The sequence below is a fragment of the Triticum dicoccoides genome, chromosome 6B, assembly GCF_002162155.2.
Source record: "Triticum dicoccoides isolate Atlit2015 ecotype Zavitan chromosome 6B, WEW_v2.0, whole genome shotgun sequence".
Taxonomy (NCBI): Eukaryota; Viridiplantae; Streptophyta; class Magnoliopsida; order Poales; family Poaceae; genus Triticum; species Triticum dicoccoides.
In genome coordinates, this window is record NC_041391.1 from 103,563,063 (window position 1) to 103,586,518 (window position 23,456).

Sequence of the window (23,456 nt, forward strand, 5' to 3'; positions counted from 1 at the left end):
TCTATATCAATGTGTCATCACATGGTTGTCTCACCAACTATTGCTCTTGCAACTATTGCTATCGTATAGCGATAAAGTAAAGCAATTATTTGGCACTTGCATCTTATGCAACAAAGAGACAACCATAGAGCTTCTGCCAGTTGCCGATAACTTCAACAAAACATGATCATCTCATACAACAACTTATATCTCATCACGTCTTGACCATATCACATCACAACATGCCCTGCAAAAACAAGTTAGACGTCCTCTACTTTGTTGTTGCAAGTTTTACGTGGCTGCCACGGGCTGAGCAAGAACTGTTCTTACCTACGCATCAAAAACCACAACGATAGTTCGTCAAGTTAGTGCTGTTTTAACCTTCTCAAGGACCGGGCGTAGCCACACTCGGTTCAACTAAAGTTGGAGAAACTGACACCCGCTAGCCACCTGTGTGCAAAGCACGGCGGTAGAACCAGTCTCGCGTAAGCGTACGCGTAATGTCGGTCCGGGCCGCTTCATCCAACAATACCGCCGAACCAAAGTATGACATGCTGGTAAGCAGTATGACTTGTATCGCCCACAACTCACTTGTGTTCTACTCGTGCATATAACATCAACGCATAAAACCTAGGCTCTGATACCACTGTTGGGGAACGTAGTAATTTCAAAAAAATTCCTACGCACACGCAAGATCATGGTGATGGCATAGCAACGAGAGGGGAGAGTGTTGTCTACGTACCCTCGTAGACCGAAGCGGAAGCATTGACACAACGTAGAGGAAGTAGTCGTACATCTTCCCGGTTCAACCGATCCAAGCACCGTTACTCCGGCACCTCCGAGTTCTTGGCACACGTTCAGCTCGATGACGCTCCCCGGGCTCCGATCCAGCAAAGCTTCGGGGAGGAGTTCCGTCAGCACGACGGCGTGGTGACGATCTTGATGTTCAACCGTCGCAGGGCTTCGCCTAAGCACCACTACAATATGACCGAGGTGTAATATCGTGGAGGGGGGCACCGCACACGGCTAAGGAACGATCACAAAGATCAACTTGTGTGTCCATGGGGTGCCCCCTGCCCCCGTATATAAAGGAGTGGAGGAGGGGAGGGCCGGCCCTCTCTATGGCGCGCCCTAGGGGAGTCCTACTCCCGCCGGAAGTAGGATTCCCCTTTTCCTAGTCCAACTAGGAACCCTTCCATGTAGTAGGAGTAGGAGAGAAGGAAAGGGAAGAGAGAAGGAGAAGGAAGGAAGGGGGCGCCCCCCCCCCCTCCCTAGTCCAATTCGGACTAGTCCAAGGAGAGGGGTGCGGCCACCCTTTTGGCCCTTTCTCTCCTTTCCCGTATGGCCCAAAGAGGCCCAATACGAATTCCCGTAACTCTCCTGTACTCCGAAAAATACCCGAATCACTCGGAACCTTTCCGAACTCCGAATATAGTCGTCCAATATATCGATCTTTACGTCTTGACCATTTAGAGACTCCTCGTCATGTCCCCGATCTCATCCGGGACTCCGAACTCCTTCGGTACATAAAAACTCATAAACTCATAATATAACTGTCATCGAAACCTGAAGCGTGCAGACCCTACGGTTTGAAAACAATGTAGACATGACCGAGACACGTCTCCGGTCAATAACCAATAGCGGGACCTGGATGCCCATATTGGCTCCTACATATTCTACGAAGATCTTTATCGGTCAGATCGCATAACAACATACGTTGTTCCCTTTGTCATCGGTATGTTACTTGGCCGAGATTCGATCGTCGGTATCCAATACCTAGTTCAATCTCGTTACTGGCAAGTCTCTTTACTCGTTCCGTAATACATCATCTCAAAACTAACTCATTAGTTGCAATGCTTGCAAGGCTTAAGTGATGTGCATTACCGAGAGGGCCCAGAGATACTTCTCCGACATTCGGAGTGACAAATCCTAATCTCGAAATACGCCAACCCAACAAGTACCTTTGGAGACACCTGTAGAGCACCTTTATAATCACCTAGTTACATTGTGACGTTTGGTAGCACACAAAGTGTTCCTCCGGTAAACGGGAGTTGCATAATCTCATAGTCATAGGAACATGTATAAGTCATGAAGAAAGCAATAGCAACATACTAAACGATCGGGTGCTAAGCTAATAGAATGGGTCATGTCAATCAGATCATTCAACTAATGATGTGATCCCGTTAATCAAATAACAACTCTTTTGTCTATGGTTAGGAAACATAACCATCTTTGATTAACAAGCTAGTCAAGTAGAGGCATACTAGTGACACTCTTTTTGTCTATATATTCACACATGTATTATGTTTCCGGTTAATACAATTCTAGCATGAATAATAAACATTTATCATGATATAAGGAAATAAATAATAACTTTATTATTGCCTCTAGGGCATATTTCCTTCACCTAGTCCCTTATTTGATGAGAGGACTAGGATTTCCAATTCATTCGTTTCTCCGAGGGTTGCTAGAGTTCTACGGCCTCCAGCTAAATAACCTCACGTCCGCCTCCATTTTGCACATCGCGGGCTTCGTGGCCCTCTGCGAGCTGTTATTGGGTGTTGAGGCCCATTTCGCGCTATGGAAGAGGTTGTTTTGCCTTGTGCCCCGTTCTCAGGAGGGGTCTATTTATCAGGTGGGCGGAGCCGAACTATGGCACATCGCCGGGACCGGATATCTATCCGACACCCCAAAGAGGACGTCCGAGGACTGGCCCTCGGAGTGGTTTTATATAGATGACGTCCCCCTGCCGGACCCTGTACGGATCGGCCTCCCCGAGTTCAATAGTGCCCCGTTGAAGAAGCGCCTGAGTTGGCGCCAACGGAACCCTCAGAGGGAATCTGACAGGGACGTCCAGTACCTGATGAGCCGGATAAGGTTGTTGGCTCATTCCGGATTGACCATGATTAAGGTCATGGCCATATGCATTACGCGAGGGGTGCAGCCGCTTCAATACAGAGGCCACCCCATGTGGGATTTCAACGGAGAGGATGATGCTACCCGGTGCGATCGCAAGGGGCCAGATTCGGCCGCCACTGTAACGAGAATTTTATCCGCTTTGTACAAGGGGGAAGAGGAAGAATTCCTCCGTGTCAACCAGGAAGGCGGATTCTCTATGTACAATCCTCCTAGTTGGGCGAGCGGACACTTTCACTTGCCTATCCGTTTTTGAAATCCCTGTAGTTGAGTACTTAGACTAGTAATGTTTAAACGCAGGAGCTGCGCCAGGCTGTGAAGGAAATAAACAGCCCTGCTCCACAACCCGAGGACCCGGAATGGCCCCTCGATCCGGACTCCCAAGAAGATCCGGACTTATGCGTGGAGTTGATTGATGGAGTATTTCATCAATTGAGCAAGGATAACTCCTTAGTGGCCATCACGGCCGACTATCCCGGACTACTTCCAGCCTCCAAGGTAACTAAGATCGAAGTCCCAGTATTCTCATGTTTTATCTTGCATGCCGTGTACTAACAGCGTTTCGTGGGGTAAATCCTTGAGGCGGAAGGCCGAGCCCACGGTGGGCAGCCAACAAGGGCCGCTGAAGCCAGGCGGGCAAAAAAGAAGTGCGGACCAGATCGATTCCGGCGTAATGGTATGGCGTGCGGATTTAACGCCTAGGGTTTATGCCCTTGAGTCTTACTAATGCTCATGATTTTCTTAGAAAGAAGAGAGCCCGCCGAAATATGTCCGCCGACCAAGGTTCGAGGCTGGATCTGGAAGCGGAGGCGGACACGGGACGCGCCTCGGGCGCTCCTCCGACAGAGGGCGCCGACGGGCTATCTGCCACCAATTCAGAGGTGGAGAGTGCCCTGAACCACAGGCGTCACCGGACTGTTCTTCGTGACGGGTGTTTTCCCCAGAGGCGTTGGACGCCTTTAATACAGGAGATGCGTATCTCCGTGCTGATCAAAATGGTCTAGCCAGAGCCACAGAGCAGTATGTGAAAGACATACAGGTGAGTAAAATTGAAGGTTATATATGTCAGTAGCCCCCGAGACTTGAAACAGTGAAGATAACTGTTTGAAGGATCATGTGCTATGCACTGTCTTACAAAGAAGAACACGCAATTGTCCCAGGAGCTCGAAGAGTGCAAGGCACAGCTCGAGGCCGCATTGGCCACTTCAGAGAATGTCCAGGGGATGCCCGCAGGTAATATATGCTTCGAAAGGTACTTCCGTTTTGAAATGCGGCAGGCGTGCAACCCTGACGATAATAATGCAGATGAGGCCGGAGTAAATCTGGACCAGCAACAACTCCTATGCCAACTAAAGGCTGGTGAGAGCGTACTGATGAGGGTGAGGCAAGAGAAGAACAAGCTTCAAGACGCCAATACCCAGTTGGGCGAGGAACTGAAAGATGTTCGTATTCAGCTGTCTTCTGCCGTGAAGGAGAATCGATGACTTCGACGCGGCATTTTTAGTAAGTGCTTGAACGAATCTTCGAAAAAAGAATTCGGCGAGGAAGTCGATTGACAGAGCTATGTCTGTAGGTCTGCTGACGGGTCGTCCGGCGGAGGAAATGCCCGGTTCATCGGGAGACCTTCTTCCCGAGCTGTTGCAACTACACGAACGAGTTCGGCAGGCAATGCAAAGCATCATCTAGGCTATGTGGCCATCCCTCTCCATGCCCAAAAGGCCTTGAGGAGCTTACCAAGAAGCTGGAGGGAGTGCGGCAGTGCTTCCGGTTGTGGAAGATATCAGCTTGCCGTCAAGGTGCCAGGGAGGTCTGGGCCATGGTGAAGACTCGGTACACGAAGGCTGACCCAAACCACATGGCCGAGGTCGGCCCTATAGGTCCGGACGGAAAGGAGATCCCGGTCAGCTTAGCATATGGCCAGGTGGAGCTGGCTGCAAAGTATTCCCTACAGGACTATAAATTAGACCGCTTGTTGGATGGTATTGAAGAAGAATATGTCGAGTCGGATTGACTCTGTAAAAAATGACATAAAAAATGCCTTCTAGCCGGATTGTAGATCGTTTGTCATTGCGGACCTTTTCGCTTCGACCTCTAGACCCTATAGTATGGAGTGTGTCCGAATACCCTCTCGGTTATGTAAGAACCGGGGCATGCATGGAGGTAAGGCATAGGGGTCATAAGTGCTTTAGCAGACAAGTGCCCAACTAGTTATGTTATATTACATGGTTAGTAAGAAACATCTTCCAGAGAGAATAGTTCCGTTAGGGGTTCCTTTCCCTGGGAGGCATGCCCTAAAGTGCATGTCCGAACTGCCGGAAAGAGCAGAAAAGCATCTGGGGGCAAATGAATAAATACGAAACATCATCTTTTAGTTCACCGACCGAATATTCCCTTTAGAACACTAGCTTTCGGCTTCACCCAGTCTGAGGTACACATCCGGCTCACCCGGTAGTAACAATCGCAGAGGTGCTCCCTTTACCACCTAGCCGAACGAACGGGAACATAGGGGTAAGCACAGGAGCCAGGCAACCCAGCTTGGCCAAAACTTAAGTCATATCGATGCATATAATGGTGTATAAAAGGTTCATGCGGAAGCATCACACATGTTTTGGGCATGAGGCCCATTTTATATAAACTTCTTGGTAAAGAAGCCCCCAGGTATGATGAGTGCAGGTAGCGCGTCGGGTATGTGCGAATAATGCACAGGCAAGCCCCTAAGGGCTTGTGAGAAAAAAGGGGAGGGAGAAGGAACAAAATCCCGGACTGCCAAAAAATAAAAATAGAAATAAAAATAAAAAATAAAACAATGGGACGAGGGAAGGAAATGAACACGGAGTCCGGCGCTAGGCGTAGAACCTTCGTAGGCATGCCGCGTTCCATGGGTTCGGCTCGAGTCGGTTATCCGATGCGTTTCGCAGACGGTATGCTCCGCCGGTCAGTACTTGGTCGATTATGAAGGGGCCCTCCCATTTAGGCTTTAATTTATCCCTTTTCTTGTCCGGCAGGCGTAGAACTAGTTCACCAACGTTATAGGTTTTGGCCCGTACTTCTCTGCTTTGGTATCTTCGAGCCTGCTGTTGATAGAATGCGGAACGAGCTTTTGCCACGTCGCGATCCTCTTCCAATGCGTCCAAGCTGTCCTGCCGATCGAGCTCGGCTTCTCTTTCTTCATACATGCGCACTCGAGGTGAGTCATGGATTAAGTCGCATGGCAGTACTGCCTCTGCGCCGTATACCATAAAAAATGGTGTGAATCCGGTAGTGCAATTCGGCGTGGTCCGCAGCCCCCAGAGTACGGAGTTAAGCTCCTCTACCCAGTGCGTGTTAGATTCCTTGAGGGATCGCACTAGTCTGGGTTTGATGCCGCTCATGATGAGACCATTGGCTCGTTCAACTTGACCGTTAGTTTGAGGGTGATAGACTGAAGCATAGTCGAGCTTAATGCCCATGTTTTTGCACCAAAGTTTGACTTCATTGGCCGTGAAGTTTGTGCTGTTGTCGGTTATGATGCTGTGGGGGACGCCGTAACGGTGTACGACCCCGGATATGAAGTCTATCACTGGTCCGGATTCGGCCGTCTTTACAAGCTTGGCTTCTATCCATTTGGTGAATTTGTCCACCATGACCAGTAGATATTTTTGCTTGTGGGTTCCTCCTTTAAGGGGTCCGACCATGTCAAGCCCCCAGACCACGAAAGGCAAGGTAATGGGTATAGTTTGTAGGGAGGTAGGCATGTGGCTTTGGTTGGCGAATAACTGGCAACCAACACATTGTTGCACTAAGTCCTGAGCGTCTGCCCGGGCCGTTGGCCAATAAAATCCGGTACGAAAGGCCTTGCTTACAAGGGCCCGGGCTGCGGCGTGGTGCCCGCCGAGTCCGGCATGAATTTCATCCAAAAGGTATCGCCCTTCCTCTTTGGAGATACACCTTTGAAGGACTCCGGTTGTGCTTTTCTTGTAAAGCTCTCCCTCGTGGACTTTGTAGGCTTTAGATCGCCGCACTATGCAGCGGGCCTCGTTTTGGTCCTCGGGAAGTTCCTGCCTAGTTAGGTAGACTAGGAACGGTTCTATCCAAGGGGCAATGACTGCCATTATTGCGTGGGCTGACGGCGTTGTTTCGTTGGCGGAGCCCCCAACTGTGTCAGAATGTTCGGTGAGGGGCGGTGTAGTTGTGTCCGGGTTATCATTTCCGGATTCTCCTTCCCATGATACGGATGGCTTGAACAGCCTTTCTAGGAAGATGTTGGGAGGGACGGCCTCGTGCTTGGCACCAATGCGTGCCAACACGTCTGCTGCTTTGTTATTTTCCCAGGCTATGTGATGAAATTCAAGCCCCTCAAACCGAGCTGACATCTTTAGGATGGCGTTGCGGTAAGCTGCCATTTTCGGATCCTTGGTGTCGAAGTCTCCATTTATTTGGGATATTGCGAGGTTTGAATCCCCGCGGACCTCTAGGCGCTGAATGCCCATGCAGACTGCCATCCGGAGGCCATGTAAAAGGGCCTCGTATTCGGCTGCGTTGTTGGAACCCGTGTACATTATCTGAAGTACGTATTGGACTGTGTCTCTGGTTGGGGACGTCAGAACGACGCCATCCCCCAGGCCAGCCAACATTTTGGAGCCGTCAAAGTGCATGATCCAGTTGGAGTATGCATCATACTCTTTAGGGAGTTCGGCTTCAGTCCATTCGGCGATGAAGTCGGCCAAAACCTGCGACTTAATAGCTCGCCTTGGCTTGTAGGTTATGTCGAACGGGAGGAGCTCGATGGCCCATTTGGCAATCCGGCCCGTTGCGTCGCGGTTGTTTATAATATCATTAAGGGGTACTTCGGATGCCACTGTTATGGAGCACTCTTGAAAGTAGTGTCGCAGCTTCCGGGATGCCATGAACACCGCGTACGCTATCTTTTGATAATGCGGGTACCGTGACTTGCATGGGGTTAGTACAGTGGACAGGTAGTACACTGGTTTTTGGAGGAGGAACTTTCGTCCGTTCGTTTCTCGTTCGACGACGAGCACCGCGCTTACAACTTGATGGGTTGTCGTGATGTATAATAGCATTGGTTCGCCCGTGTTGGGCGCGGCCAGGACCTGATTTGTTGCCAGTATGGCTTTTATTTCTTCGAGTCCGGCCATGGCGGCATCCGTCCACTCGAAGTGGTCGGTGCGCCGCAGGAGGCGATAGAGGGGTAATGCCTTTTCTCCTAAGCGGGAGATAAAGCGGCTTAGAGCCGCCATGCATTCTGTCAGGTTTTGTATCTGTTTGAGGTCCTTTGGGGTATCCAATTGTGACAGAGCTCGGATCTTGGCTGGGTTTGCTTCAGTTCCTCTACCGGATACGATGAAGCCCAAGAGCTTCCGGCTGGTATGCCGAAAACGCATTTTTTGGGTTGAGCTTAATGTCGTATGTTCGGAGATTGTCGAATGTGAGCCTCAAGTCGTCTACTAGAGTATTGACGTGTTTTCTTTTGACGACCACGTCATCTACATATGCTTCAACTGTTTTGCCGATCTGGTTGGCCAGACATGTCTGAATCATGCGCTGATATGTTGCGCCGGCGTTTTTGAGCCCAAAGGGCATCGTGTTGAAGCAAAATGGGCCGTATGGGGTGATGAATGCCGTTGCGGCTTGGTCTGACTCTGCCATCTTGATTTGATGGTAGCCAAAGTATGCATCGAGGAAACACAATGAGTCGTGTCCTGCGGTGGCGTCGATGATTTGATCAATTCGGGGGAGTGGGAAAGGGTCTTTTGGACAGGCCTTGTTTAGGTCTTTGAAATCGACATAGAGGCGCCAAGATTTGTCCTTCTTTGGTACCATCACTAGGTTTGCTAGCCAGTCCGGATGTTTCATGTCTCTGATGAATCCGGCTTCCAGCAGTTTTGCTAGCTCCTCTCCCATGGCTTCTCTCTTGGGTTCGGAAAAACGCCGTAGGGTCTGCTTGACGGGTTTAAGCCCTTTTAGGATATTCAGGTTGTGCTCAGCCAGCCTGCGTGGGATTCCTGGCATATCTGAGGGGTGCCAGGCGAAAATGTCACAATTTTCTCGCAGGAAGTCTCTGAGTGCGGCATCTACACCGGGTTTTAGTTGTGCCCCGATGGAGGCCGTTTTTGTAGGGTCCGTTGGATGGACTTGGAATTTGACTATTTCGTTCGCTGGTTTAAAAGAGGTGGACTTTGATCTCTTGTCTAGTATCACATCGTCCCTGTCCACCGTAGAGCACAACGCAGTTAATTCCTCGGCCGCTAGGGCCTCGGATAATGCCTCCAGGGCCAGTGCGGCTGTCTTGTTTTCAACGCGGAGCGCTATGTCCGGATCACTTGCGAGAGTGATGATTCCGTTGGGTCCGGGCATTTTGAGCTTCATGTACCTGTAATGGGGTATGGCTTGGAAATTGTAAATGCTTCCCGCCCTAGCAGAGCATGGTATCCACTGCTGAACGGGGCCACTTGAAACGTGACCTCCTCGTATCTGTAATTATCCGGCATGCCGAACACCACGTCCAGTGTGATTTTTCCTGAACAGCATGCTTCCCGGCTTGGAATTATTCCCCTAAAAGTTGTGTTGCTTCGCTCAATGCGGCTCCCGTCAATTTCCATTTTTCGCAGGGTTTCCTCGTAGATGAGGTTGAGTCCGCTGCCGCCGTCCATGAGTACCTTTGTAAGTCGGAAGCCGTCCACTATCGTATTGAGGACCAGTGCGGCTGGTGCTCGGGCTGTTCGGAATTTAGGTTCGTCACTGGCATTAAAGGTGATAGCCGTGTCACTCCATGGGTTTATTGTTGCTACATGGTAAACTTCGGCAAGGTTGCGGAGCGTTCGTTTCTTTGCATTGTTTGATGTGAAGGTCTCGAAGACTGTCGACACCGTACTGGGGAGGTATTCTTCGGGTGCTGGAGTTAAAAGCTCCTCGCCGCTTCGGGCCACCTACCGTAGTATCCAACATGCTCTAAGGCTGTGCGTTGGTGTGGCTTCCCCTGAATTATGAATTTTACACTGTCCATTAAACCATCCTTCCAGTACGGTCCCGTACCCTGTAGAGGGTTTTTGTTTTTTGATGTTTGGCTCAGATGCCTGGCGATAATGCGCCCTTTTGTTTCGGACTCGTGTTGTGTTCGGGGCCGGATTGTCCCAGAATTTATCTTCGGTTTTCCGAACGCTTTCAGTCGCACAGTACTTTCGTACTATGGATGTCAAGTCGGTGAATCGTGTAATTTCGCGGTGACTTATGGCGTTGAGGATTCCGATGTCTGGGCAGTTGTTACAGAAGAGTGAGATTGCTTCTTTCTCGTGGCAGTCCTTTATCCTATTCATAACCAGGAGGAATCTGGCCCAGTAGTGGTGTACTGTTTCTCCGGGCTCTTGCCGTATTAGGGATAAATCCCTCATTGTTGGGTGGGCGGGTGGAATTAAATCTGGAACCTTGCCCGATGTAAGATTCAGGGGCCAAGCGGTTTCTGAATTCGGAAGCCGGCTTTCTTGGACATTATTCAATGAATCAGGCCTGCTGCCTGACTTTAGGTTCAGGGTTTGGGCGACATCCTCCCCTCCGCGGGTGTCCGGCATGGAGGGATCGGGAATCCAGACACATCTGGTCCTTAGGGCGGGCGGAGACTCGCCGCATTGTTCTTCCACCACTTCAACGTGATGGGTGACCTGGGGAGAGTCGATCTCTCTCTGATCGGGTTTGAGCCCGTTCTGGTCGTAATCAGTAGCGACTCCCAGGGCCGCGATGCGATCCAAGAGCTCGTTCAGAGAGAAGAGCTCCATCGGATCTAACTGCTCGGCAAGCTCCGAGCTGATGTGAAGATTGCTTTCGATTGCCCGAGAGGTCATCGTCGGCGCGACGGCCGGACAGGCGGTCATCAAAAACCTGCCTAGCCAGAGAGTTTGGCCGACAGCCAAAGCTCCTTTAGCAACGACACCGTCTTTAAAGACGGGGTGCGGCATCCTCCTGATGGTGACGACACAGCAGAACTCTCAATGAAAGCACCAATGTCGGTGTCAAAACCGGCGGATCTCGGGTAGGGGGTCCCGAACTGTGCATCTAGGCGGATGGTAACAGGAGACAAGGGACACGATGTTTTTACCCAGGTTCGGGCCCTCTCGATGGAGGTAAAACCCTACTCCTGCTTGATTAATATTGATGATATGGGTAGTACAAGAGTAGATCTACCACGAGATCGGATTGGCTAAACCCTAGAAGCTAGCCTATGGTATGATTGTTGTTCGTCCTACGGACTAAAACTCTCCGGTTTATATAGACACCGGAGAGGGCTAGGGTTACACAGAGTCGGTTACAATGGGAGGAGATCTTCATATCGTATCGCCAAGCTTGCCTTCGACGCCAAGGAAAGTCCCATCCGGACACAGGCCGGAGTCTTCAATCTTGTATCTTCATAGTCCGGGAGTCCGGCCAAAGGTCTTAGTCCGGCCATCCGGACACCCCCTAATCCAGGACTCCCTCACTCTCCTTCATGGACTTTATAGGCTTTAGATCACCGTACTATGCAGCGTGCCTCATTTTGGTCCTCGGGAAGTTCCTGCCTAGTTAAGTAGGCTAAGAATGGTTCTGTCCACAAGGCAATTACTGCCATTATTACGTGGGCTGAGGGTGTTACCTCATTGGCGGAGTCTTCCGTTGCGTCAGAATGTTCGATTTCTGGTGGTGCGGCTAGGTCCGAATTGTAATTGCCGGATTCCCCTTCCCACTGTACGGATGGCTTGAATAGCCTTTCCAGGAAAATGTTGGGGGGGGACTGCATCGTGCTTTGCGATGATACGTGCCAAGGCGTCTGCTGCCTGATTGTTTTCCCGGGCAATATGGTGAAATTCGAGCCCTTCGAACCGAGCTGACATATTTAGGACAGTGTTGCGATAAGCTGCCATTTTCGGATCTTTGCCATCAAAGTCTCCGTTTATTTGAGATATCGCGAGGTTCGAATCCCCACGCACCTCTAGGCGTTGAATGCCCATGGAGACTGCCATCCGGAGTCCATGTAGAAGGGCCTCGTATTCGGCTGCATTGTTGGAGTCCATATACATTATCTGGAGTACATATTGGACTGTATCTCCTGTTGGGGACGTCAGAACGATGCCAGCCCCCAGACCCACCAGCATTTTGGAGCCGTCGAAGTGCATGATCCAGTTGGAATATGTGTCATACTCTTTAGGGAGTTCGGCTTTAGTCCATTCAGCGACAAAGTCGGCCAAGGCTTGCGACTTGATGGCTCGCCGTGGCTTATCGGTTATGTCAAACGGGAGGAGCTCAATGGCCCATTTGGCAATCCGGCCCATTGCGTCATGGTTGTTTATGATATCATTAAGAGGTACTTCGGAGGCTACTATTATTGAACTCTCTTGAAAGTAGTGTCGTAGCTTCCGAGATGCCATGAACACTGCGTATGCTATCTTTTGTTAATGCGGGTACCGGGACTTGCATGGAGTGAGGACAGTGGACACGTAGTAGACTGGTTTCTGGACAGGGAATTTGTGTCCGTCCATTTCTCGTTCGACGACGAGGACTGTGCTTACAACTTGGTGATTTGCCGCGATGTATAACAACATTGGTTCGCCGATGTTAGGCGCAGCCAGGACCGGGTTTGTTGCCAGTATGGCTTTTATTTCTTCGAGTCCGGCCGTGGCGGCATCTGTCCACCCGAAGTGTTCGGTGCGCCGGAGGAGGCAGTAAAGGGGTAATGCCTTTACCCCCAAGCGGGAGATGAAGCGGCTTAGAGCCACCACGCATCCAGTCAATTTTTGTATTTTCTTGAGATCTTTTGGAATATCCAATTGTGACAGAGCTCAGATCTTGGCTGGGTTTGCTTCAATTCCTCTACCGGATACGATGAAGCCCAAGAGCTTTCCGGCTGGTACGCCGAAAACACATTTTTCCAGGTTAAGCCTAATGTCGTATGTTCGGAGGTTATCGAACGTGAGCCTCAAGTCGTCTATTAGAGTTTCGACATGCTTGGTTTTGACGACCACGTCATCCACGTATGCTTCAACCGTTTTGCCGATCTGGTTGGCCAGACATGTCTTAATCATGCGCAGATATGTTGCGTCGGTGTTTTTGAGCCCGAAGGGCATTGTATTGAAGCAAAATGGGCCGTATGGGGTGATGAATGCCGTTGTGGCTTGGTCTGACTCTGCCATCTTGATTTGGTGGTAGCCAGAGTATGCGTCAAGGAAACACAATGAATCGTGTCCTGCGGTGGCGTTGATGATTTGATCAATGCGGGGGAGGGGGAAGGGATCCTTTGGGCAGGCTTTGTTGAGGTCTTTGAAATCGACGCATAAGCACCAGGATTTGTCCTTCTTTGGTACCATCACCAGGTTTGCTAGCCAGTCCGGATGTTTTATATCTCTGATGAATCCGGCTTCCAATAGTTTGGCTAGCTCCTCTCCCATGGCTTGTCTCTTAGGTTCGGAGAAACACCGAAGAGCCTGCTTAACAGGCTTGAATCCTTTTAGGATGTTCAGGCTGTGCTCGGCCAGCCTGCGTGGGATTCCTGGCATGTCTGAGGGGTGCCAGGCAAAAATGTCCCAATTTTCGCGTAGGAATTCTCTTAGTGCGGAGTCTACATCGGGGTTTAGTTGTGCCCCGGTGGAGGCCGTTTTTGTAGTGTCCGTTGGATGGACTTGGAACTTAACTATTCGTCTGTCGGCTTGAAGGAGGTGGACTTGGATCTTTTGTCGAGTATCACGTCGTCCCTGTCCACCATGGAGCGCAACGCAGTTAGTTCCTCGGCCGCTAGGGCTTCGGATAATGCCTCGAGGGCCAGTGCGGCTGTCTTGTTTTTGGCGCGGAGCGCTATGTCCGGATCACTAGCAAGAGTGATGATTCCGTTGGGTCCAGGCATTTTGAGCTTCATGTACCCGTAATGGGGTATAGCTTGTAAAATTGTGAATGCCTCTCGCCCTAACAGAGCGTGGTATCCGCTGCTGAACGGGGCCACTTGAAATGTGACCTCCTCGGATCTGTAATTATCCAGCATGCCGAACACCACATCCAGTGTGATTTTTCCTGTACAGCACGCTTCCCGACTGGGGATTATTCCTCTAAAGGTTGTGTTGCTTCGCTCAGTGCGGCTCCAATCTATTTCCAGTTTTCGTAGGGTTTCCTCATAAATGACGTTCAATCCGCTGCCACCGTCCATGAGTACCTTGGTAAGCCGAAAGCCGTCCACTATCGGTCTAAGGACCAGTGCGGCTGGTGCTCGGGCTGTCCGGAATTTAGATTCGTCTCTGGCATTAAAGGTAATAGCCGTGTCACTCCATGGGTTTATTGTCGCTACCTGGTAGACTTCGGTAAGGCTGCGGAGCGTTCGTTTCCTCGCATTCTTTGATGCAAAAGTCTCGAAGACTGTTGATACCGTACTGGCGTTCCTGGGGTGGTGCTCTGCGGATTCTGGAGTTAGAAGCTCCTCGCCACTTCTGGCCACCTGCCGGAGTATCCAACATGCTCTAAGGCTATGAGTTGGTGTGGCGCCCTCTGTACTATGAATTTTACAGGGTCCATTCAGCCATCCCTCCAGTACGGTTTCATACCCTATAGAGGGTTTTTGTTTTTTGTTGTTTGGCCCAGGTGCCTGGCGATAATGCACCCTTTTGTTTCGGACTGGGATTGTATTCAGGGTCGGGTTGTCCTAGAATTTTTTTTCGGTTTTCCGAACGCTTTCTGTTGCACAGTACTTTCGTACTATGGATGCCAAGTCGACGAAGCGTGTAATTTCATGGCGACTTATGGCGTTGAGGATTCCGATGTCTGTGTAGTTGTTGCAGAAGAATGAAATTGCATCCCCCTCGCGGCAGTCCTTTATCCTGTTCATAACCAGGAGGAATCTAGCCCAGTAATGGTGTACTGTTTCTCTGGGCTCTTGCCGAATTTGGGATAGACCCCTTATATTTGGGTGGGCAGGTGGAGCTAAATCCGGGACCTCGCCCAATCTGAGATTCAGGGGCCAAGAAATTTCCGAACTCGGAAGCTTGGGTTCTTGGACGTTATCCAATGAATCAGGCCCGCTGCCCGGCTTGGAGGGATCAGGAATCCGGACACATCTGGTCCTTAGGATGGGTGAAGATTCGCCGCATTGTTCCTCCACCACTTCGACGTGGTGGGTGACCTGGGGAGAGTCAATCTCTCTTGGATCGGGTTTTAGCCCAATCTGATCGTAGTCTGTAGCGACTCCCAGGGCGGTGATGCGATCCAAGAGCTCGTTTAAGGAAGAGAGCTCCATCGGATCTAACTGCTCAGCAAGTTCTGAGTTGACGTGGAGATTGCTTTCGATGACCCGAGAAGTCATTGTCGGCGCGGCCACCGAACAGGCGGTCATTAGAAAACCGCATCGCAGGAGAGTTTGGCCGACAGCCAAAGCTCCTTTAGCAACAGCGCCGTCTTTAAAGACGGGGTGCGGCATCCTTCCTGAAGGTGACGACACAGAGGAACTCTCAATGAAAGCACCAATGTCGGTGTCAAAACCGGTGGATCTCGGGTAGGGGGGCCCGAACCTGGGTAAAAACATCGTGTCCCTTGTCTCCTGTTACCATCCGCCTAGACGCATAGTTCGGGACCCCCTACCCGAGATCCACCGGTTTTGACACCGACAGGGTCCATCACAACTTGTACTTACCGCGTGGACACGGACGGTCGCACACACTTAAACTCAGTTGGGTGGAAGAGATTCATCGATGGCAAGAATCTTCGTGTTGGACATGCCATCCTAATTACTATCAGGAACACCCACCGCCCAGGCTTGAGGATGATGATCGTCTTCGATATCATCTAGAACTACATACGCGTGTGTGGATATATCATCTAGAACTACATATGATGATCGTCGTCGATATCATCTAGAACTACATATGATGATCGTCGTCGATATCACCTAGAACTACAGATGATGATCGTCGTCGATATCACCTAGTACTGCTTGAGAATGCATGTTGACTATATATAAAATTGTTATCTATTACTCCCTCCATTCGAAATTACTCATCGTGGTTTGAAATAAAACCACGACGAGTAATTTGGAATGGAGGGAGTACTACCTAGTACCTATAATGCTTTGTGAAATTGATATCTAGTAGTACCTAGTATCTAGAAATTGTAGTTTATTGAAAACGAAACAGGGTAGGAAGCGGGGTGGGGGGTGAAAGATATAGAAGTAGCGAGGGGCTAGGAAGCCGCTACAACTAACTAATAGTAGCGCGTTCCAGAAAAGCGCTGCTGATATAGTCAACATTAGTAGCGCGGGTGCGGACCGCGCTACTACTAACTGTTAGTTGTAGCGCCGTAGCAGTAGTGCGACTACCCGCGCTGCTGATAGCCTCAAAACCCACGCTACTACTAGGGTTTTCCCTAGTAGTGATAGTTCGTAGGTTCATCATGGTCTAGTAACATGACTTCCAGAATAGGATTACCGTACCACTCTGGTGCGGACCATACTCTCGAAGACCTACGATGTTCTATAGTAACTTGATCTGAAGTTTCATGATCATCATCATTAGCTTCCTCACTAATTGGTGTAGGAATCAGCGGAATTGATTTTTGTGATGAACTACTTTCCAATTCGGGAGAAGGTACAATTACCTCATCAAGCTCTACTTTCCTCCCACTCACTTCTTTCGAGAGAAACTCCTTCTCTAGAAAGGATCCATTCTTAGCAACGAATATCTTGCCTTCAGATCTGTGATAGAAGGTGTACCCAACAGTTTCCTTTGGGTATTCTATGAAGATGCACTTCTCCAATTTGGGTTCGAGCTTATCATGTTGAAGCTCTTTCACATAAGCATCGCAACCCCAAACTTTAAGAAACGATAACTTTGGTTTCTTGCCAAACCACAGTTCATAAGGCGTCATCTCAACAGATTTTGATGGTGCCCTGTTTGACGTGAATGTAGTTGTCTCTAATGCATAACTCCAAAATGTTAGTGGTAAATCAGTAAGAGACATCATAGATCACACCATATCCAATAAAGTGCGGTTACGATGTTCAGACACACCATTACGCTGTGTTGTTCAAGGTGGTGTGGGTTGTGAAACTATTCCACATTGTTTTAAATGAAGGCCAAACTCGTAACTCAAATATTCTCCTCCACGATCAGATCATAGAAACTTTATTTTCTTGTTACGATGATTCTCCACTTCACTCTGAAATTCTTTGAACTTTTCAAATGTTTCAGACTTGTGTTTCATTAAGTAGATATACCCATATCTGCTCAAATCATCTGTGAAGGTCAGAAAATAACGATACCCGCCACGAGCATCAACACTCATTGGACCGCATATATCGGTATGTATTATTTCCAATAAGTCACTAGCTCGTTCCATTGTTCTGGAGAACGGAGTTTTAGTCATCTCGTCCATAAGGCACGGTTCGCAAGCATCAGCATGGAGTTTCTTCATGCGCTTTACACCGATATGACCGAAATGGCAGTGCCACAAATAAGTTGCACTATCATTATCAACTTTGCATCTTTTGGCATCAATACTATGATTATATGTATTACCACGCTCGAGATTCAATAAACCATCAACATCGGGTGTATGACCATAGAAGGTTTTATTCATGTAAACAGAATAACAATTATTCTCTGTCTTAAATGAATAAACCTATTGCAATTAACATGATCTAATCATATTCATGCTCAACACAAACACCAAATAACATTTATTTAGGTTCAACACTAATCCCGAAAGTATAGGGAGTGCTCGATGATGATCATATCAATCTTGGAACCATTTCCAACACACATCGTCACTTCATCCTCAACTAGTCTCTATTTATTCTGCAACTCCTGTTTCGAGTTACTAATCTTAGCAACCGAACAAGTATCAAATACCAAGGGATTACTACGAGCACTAGTAAGGTACACATCAATAATATGTATATCAAATATACCTTTGTTCACTTTTCCATCCTTCTTATCCGCCAAATATTTGGGGCAGTTCCACTTCCAGTGACCATTTCCATTGCAGTAGAAGCACTCAGTTTCAGGCTTAGGTCCATCTTTGGGCTTCTTCAAGGGAGTGACAACTTGCTTGCCATTCTTCTGGAAGTTCCCTTTCTATCCCTTTGCCCTTTTCTTGAAACTAGTGGTCTTGTTTAATCATCAACACTAGATGCTTTTTCTTGATTTCTACCTTCATCGATTTTAGCATCACGAAGAGCTCGGGAATCGTTTTTGTCATCACGAGGTTCCAAAAACTTGGTGATGGTGACTAGAGAACTCTGTCAATCACTATCTTATCTGGAAGATTAACTCCCACTTGATTCAAGTGATTATAGTACCCATACATTCTGAGCACATGCTCACTAGTTGAGCAATTCTCCTCCATCTTTTAGGCAAAGTACTTGACAGAGGTCTCATACCTCTTGACACGGGCATGAGTCTGAAATACCAATTTCAGCTCTTGGAACATCTCATATGCTCCGTGACGTTTCAAAAACGTTTTTGAAATCCCGGTTCTAAGCCGTAAAGCATGGTGCACTAAACTATCAAGTAGTCATCATATTGAGCTAGCCAAACATTCATAACATCTGCATCTGCTCCTGTAATAGGCCTGTCACCTAGCGGTGCATCAAGGACATAATTCTTCTGTGCAGCAATGAGGATACACCTCAGATCATGGACCCAGTCCACATCATTGTTACTATCAATCTTTCAACTTAGTTTTCTCTAGGAACATATAAAAACATAGGAAAGCTACAACATGAGCTATTGATCTACAACATAATTTGCCAAATACTATCAGGACTAAGTTCATGATAAATTAAAGTTCAATTAATCATATTACTTAAGAACTCCCACTTAGATAGACATCCCTCTAGTCATCTAAATGATCACGTGATCCAAATCAACTAAACCATGTCCGATCATCACGTGAGATGGAGTACTTTTCAATGGTAAACATCACTATGTTGATCATATATACTATATGATTCACGTTCGACCTTGGTCTCAGTGTTCCAAGGCCATATATGCATATGCTAGGCTCGTCAAGTTTAACCCGAGTATTCTGCGTGTGTAAAACTGGCTTGCACCCGTTGTATGTGAACGTAGAGCTCATTGATAAGTATCCGTCATTGTTGCATGTTTGTTGCATGTTTTAAAAAAAATTCCTACGATCACTACAAAAAAAGACACATCCATGACATTTTGGGCCGAACGAAATTTTTTTCTGTGACAAAACCCGGTATCATCATAGATGTGGTGGGCTCCTACTTCTATGACAAAAAATCATGACAGAAAATGGGCTTTTCGTCCTGGGTGGGCCGGAGACACAGCTGCATGACATTCTTTGGGCCGTCCATGACGGAAAAAACCGTGGTAGAAGCGAGGGCGAGGAAAATTTTGGGGAGTTCCCGGTTATGGTGGGTGGTCGGGGTCCGAGCGATGCGCGTTTCTCTCATACACGTACGCGCGTGTGTGCGAGGTGTTGGCTCTAACTGAACCCGAGCGAGGCATTGGTCTCTAACTGAACCCGAGCGATTGCACTGCATGCTACGCGTTACTGAACCCGAGCGATCGATCGATGGCTGTTAACTGAACCCGATCGAGCGATTCCTTCGCTACTGCTGCTAACTGAAGCCGATCGATGCTGCCTTTGGATGAACAGTGAGTGCTGCGGGGGGCGTTGGATGAACAATGAGTGGTGGGGGTGGATGAACAGGACCCCGTGGCGTTGCCTCTGGATGAACAGGACCCCGATCGATTGAGCCGGTTGGGGTTGGCTGAACAGGACCCCGTGGAGGGCTGGATGAACAGGACGACCCCGTGAAGGGCTGGATGAATAGTAGACGGTGGAGGGGAGGATGAACAGTAGCCCGTGGAGGGGTGGTTGAACATGAGCCCATGGAGAGGGGTGGTTGAACAGGAGCCGGCGGAGTAGCGCACGGTGGAGGCTGGATGAACAGGAGTCCGTGGATGAACAGTCGCAGGTGGAGGCTGGAGGATGTCGACGGTGGATGAACAGTGTCCCGTGGAGGCTGGAGGAGGTTGACGGTGGAGATGAACAGTATCCCATGGAGTCCCGGTTTGCGGTACGCCACACCCCTCCCGATGAACAAGACCCCCGTATCGACCGTAGTGCTCCAACACAAGTCTGTTTCGTCCGTTTTGCAGTACGCCACACCCCTCCCGATTAACACGACCCCCATTTCGACCGTAGGAGGTCCGTTTCCTCCGTTTTGCGATACGCCAGACCCCTCTTGATGAACAGGATCCCGTTTCGAACGTGGCCGATCGAACACAAGGTTGTTTCCTCCGTTCTGCGGTACGCCAGGCCTCGTTTCCATCGCCTGTTCCGTCCAAGCCCTCCCGATGAACACGACGACACATTCCGTTTCGAAACAGCCGGTTGGCTCCCCATGAACACGACGACGACGCTGTTTCTCCGTTTCGACCCAGCCATGTACACGAGCCCTGGCCATACGTATGTGCGAGTAGGCGTTCGAGACCCCGCCCGTATGTACACATACGTGGCCGTATTTTCTTTCTTGCACATTGGCCGATGTACGTACATGTACATGCTACGTGCACGCCTCTACTACGACATGTGCGCGCCTATACGTCCACCAGTATGTACGTACACGTTCGCGACCAGAGTGACAACGCTACGTACGCTTCGACCAGGTGGGTCCCGACTGTCAGGCACTTCCTTGCATGTGAAGATGTAGATGGTGGGTCCTAGCAGTCAGGGGAGCGAATCGTTTTTTTCGGATGCACTTCCTTGCGTGCGAAGATGTAGCTGGTGGGTCCTAGCAGTCAAGGGGCGAATCATTTTTTTCACAAAATACGGTGGCCCGTCCAGTGGGTCCCCGCTATCAGGTGGAGGAATGATTATTTTGCACGTAATAAGGAGGCACTTCCTTGCGGCTACCGTGGACCCAGCTGCCAGCCTCTCCATATGCAGTACTCTTCCGATGGAAGTTGGTCGTTGACCACATTGACTATGCCGCGCCGAAAGCACCATGGCGGTGGACGACGGCGAGGCCTAGGAAGGGGACAACGCAGAGTCGGGGAAGACGTGGCAGTGGATGCCCACGCGAAGAGGAGTACGAGGGTTCACGCCGCAGAATAACGGGGGCTGTGGTTGAGTACAGGGATGTCCTGGCCAGCGGTGGGAGTAGTAGGGGCAGTGAGGCCTCCGCGGCATCACAGCCGGCCATGGGAGGCAGGAGCATGCGGCATGACCGGCGCTGCTTTGGGCGGCTGGAGCACGAAGACCAGAGGTTGAAGAAGCACTACGGTCGTTGGATGCACATCGTATGGTCACTGGAGCTAGAATCGTTCATATTGACTAAGTTGACAAAGCCCTCCATCCCCGTCAACTTAGTAGGCCCACAAGTCAGCCTCCCACCAAGGTGAGTCCCAGCTAGCAGGGGGAGTATTCATTTTTTTTGTGCGTAATGAGGAGGCATTTCCGGTGGGTCCGAGCTGACAGTGGGCGGAATGGTTTTTTTGTGAAATACATAGGCCCTTCCAGTGGGTCCCAGCTATCAGGTGGAGGAATCATTATTTTGCGTGTAATAAGGAGGCATTTCCCTGTGTGGGCCCCTACTATCAGCCTCTTTCAATGGCTGTTGTTTGTTGACCATGTTGACCTCGCCACGCCGAGAGCACAAACGCGGTGGACGTGGGCAAGGCCCAGGAAGAGAACCACCCAGAACCGACGAAGCCATCGCAGCGGATGCCCATGCTGAGGGGAGTACGAGCGCTGACTGGTCGGCTGCGGGGTGAGGCTGACGTCGCCGAAAAATAACATGATGTGTGGGTGGTTAGAGGGATGGACCGGCGGCAGCACAACCAGCCACAGGAGGAGGGAGCAGGCAGTCCCGCCGGCGCTGGTTTGGGTGGCTGGAGCAGCAAGATCAGAGATTGAAGAAGCACGGCGGCCGTTGGATGGACATCCAACGGTCACTGTTGTGTGTTGACTAAGTTCACAAAGCCTTGCGTATGCATCAAAAAAATTAGGACAACATCATCGTCAACCTAGTAGGCCCAGAAGTCAGCCTCCAAATCTGTGGAAATCAGCATACAGCCCATCAGCCATTATTTTCAATAATTTATAGCCCATTTGCTAATTGTTAAGGATATTTGAAGCCCATATTCTTTTTATTAGCATTACAGACCATATATTTTGGGCACTGCTAAAAAATGCAACGAAATTTTGCATATTTCGGTGGGGTCCGAACTCTTTTAATAATGAAATTTCGAGTCATGTTAAAAATAATTTTCAAAAAATTATATCAAAATAAAATTCAAAAAACAATTCTCCGCAAAAAAATGAATGAAATTTAGAATCTTATCTAGCAAGATCTCGTTCGTTTCACGGAACATGAAGATGCATTTGTATGAGTAGTTTATTTTGTGGGAGAAAAGATGATATTTTAATGTAATTGCCAGTTGGCTTTGGTTTTTATCTATACTACTATATAGTGTACGAGTTTTGAATAGGAGCGGACAATCAATCCTAACCATTTATGTCCTAGATCCAACGGCTGAAAATAGTGGGATTCGCAGTGAACAGTGCATGGTTGTTGCATCCAGCATGTTCTAGAATGAACCGCCTGATACTTCTCAAGAGATGTGGCCCAAACTGATTTCTCTTTGGGCCAGACATGTTGTAGCTTGAGGTTGGCAACAAGTTGAGCCTAAAACATGGTTTTGAGGGAGAAACATAAAGTAAAGCTAAATTCATTTTTAATTCTTTTCTTTATTAACATTTTGTGCATGATTCTTTATTAACAAATTGTGGGGATTGCATATATTAATTCATACTTTCTTTATAATAAATTTATTTTAGCTTCTATAAATCAAGAATTTTTTGCTTTGAATCAATCAGTAAGTCTATGTTTTTCCTTACCAAAACTCACCCCATAAAGTTAAAACGTGCATTACACATACATACATACTAGTAAGAGTAGAGAGTAGAGAAATGCTAAAAAATGATATTTTAATGCACTTGCCGGTTGGCTTTGGTTTAAAAATTTACAACCCATTTCTTAAAACTTATAGCCATTTTCTGGGGAAGACCATTTCTTACAACTTACATCCCTCCTCGTCTTGAAAGATTTGCAGCCCAGCAGGGCTAAGAAAAGCAAGTAGGCCTCGGTTTTGGTATTGGACAAAGAGGGGCAGGAGTGTGCACCTGCGTGGAGTGTGCACCTGCGTGGAATCGTATTGGACATAGGGGGCATGGACAGTGAGAAGAGAAGAGGGGAAGTATATATGTATTTGTTGTAGGCACACTTGGCTAGAGAGGTATATCGACCGGTGTGTGCCGGAAAGAAGGAGCCGGGGGCCTACACACACCGCGGGTGGACGACTAAAGAGAAATAATGAACGTGCGCGATGGAGGGGACGCTAAGGGTAGGTGATAGGGGGGCGGGCGTGTGCATACACGATAGGAAGTTAGCACTAGCTAGCTACAAATAGAAGAGGATCGTGAAGGTGTAAAAGACGAACAAAGATCATAATTCATTATAAAAAAGTGGATACGGATACTTGAAGAAGATATCATAATGTAGAACATTGATTATAATTTGGGCTAATGTG